Genomic DNA, 1,409 nt, shown 5'->3' with positions numbered 1-1,409 from the left:
AGGCTGAGAGAGTTGGGGTTGTTTAGCCTGTAGTGATAGGACAAGGGGTAATGGTTTTAAACTAAAGGGGGGTAGATTTAGATAAGATACAGGGAAGGCATTTCTTACACTGAGGGTGGTGAAGCACTGGAACAGGTTGCCCAGAGAGTTGGTAGATATCCCATCCCTTGAAACATCCAAGGTCAGGTTGGATGGGGCTCTGAGCAACCTGATCTAGTGGAAGATGTTCCTGCTCATTGCAGGGGGGTTGGACTAGATGACCTTTAGAGGTCCCTTCCAACCCAAACTATTCTATGATCTTATGGTAATTTGATTTATTATGACGTTTATCATTCATGTTATTCTACCAAGTGAGTTTGCCAAGGTAGAGCTGGAAGCAGGTGTGAGATACCATCTACAGAAATGGAAATCTGATCAAAACATGGAAAAACAAATGCTATTTAAGGTCTTAATTTCTAACAAGACCACTAAAATGAAATTTTAAAGATTTTTATCAGACTGGCCAACTGATTTTCTGCTACTTGAGTAGAAGCAGCCAGTTGTATTATGAGTTCTACTGGATTCACTACCTCTGCGTTGAAAGCTAGTATTTGTCCAGGTGACACCTACTCTGCTTGCCAAACTTGTCTGTTCTTGTGTCTCTGCTCTTGTGTTACAAAAATTAATGATTGGGGTTTTTTTCTGTTTAGTAAGATTTTTTTTTTCATTATGCAAGTTGTTCTTCAGTCCCTACATAATTAAGTTACAGAGGAGCCAGAATAAGATGCTGTTATTACCACTGTGGTGCCTGTTGTTCATGTTCTGATTTTAGTTGATTATAATATTAATATAAAACTTCAAATTTTGGCTTTTTAATAGGCTGCTGGTTGAATAAAATAGTAGGAAAAAAAGTTCTTTCAGGTAACATTTGGCAGTGGTCTGTCTGTGGTGGTGAATGTTTAAAATGCATTACTGCAGTGCCAGGCATGCATATTTTTGTTTTACAGGTGAAAATTTAATTTATTTATATGAAAATGTAATTATTTTTCCAGCAGTGCATTACCTTATGCCCCAGAATCTAGTATTTTGAAGCATTAAGATGGAATGTCATGAACTGAAATAGTTAAAATAGTTAATTGTGTATTGGATTGGGGGGGATGTAATGCTGCGTGTCCTGTTTGGGGAAAAGATATTCTTTATTCTGTATATTCTGCTTATATAGAAAAGTGGGGATTTATTGCACTCAGCATCTTCCTTGACTTCAGGTCATTTGGGAATTACCAGGTTGATTTGTCTTTGAAATATAGTTAATAAATTAGCTTTTCCCAGAGCAGATAGTTACAGACAAAAAGCGTGTCTGTTACTTTTTTGATGTCCTTTTCATAGGAAGCATTTTTGCAGCTGGGTATTGGAAAGAGGGAACACCTCCC

The 1,409-nt window shown here is 37.3% G+C and overlaps 1 protein-coding gene across 1 annotated transcript in view; it reads right to left on the bottom strand.

Annotated features, from left to right (window-relative positions):
- The window catches only part of ANKRA2 (ankyrin repeat family A member 2), a 21,537-nt gene extending 20,957 nt beyond the window's left edge, over positions 1-580 (bottom strand). Inside the window, exon 1 of the mRNA XM_009279925.1 lies at positions 570-580. The gene's annotated coding sequence lies outside the window, so the exon portion shown is untranslated. The remainder of the gene's footprint in view (positions 1-569) is intronic.
- Positions 581-1,409: the final 829 nt, after the last annotated feature.

Source organism: Aptenodytes forsteri, unplaced genomic scaffold, assembly GCF_000699145.1.
Source record: "Aptenodytes forsteri isolate BGI_AS27 unplaced genomic scaffold, ASM69914v1 Scaffold99, whole genome shotgun sequence".
Classification (NCBI taxonomy): Eukaryota; Metazoa; Chordata; class Aves; order Sphenisciformes; family Spheniscidae; genus Aptenodytes; species Aptenodytes forsteri.
This window is presented reverse-complemented; position numbering and strand designations above follow the sequence as displayed.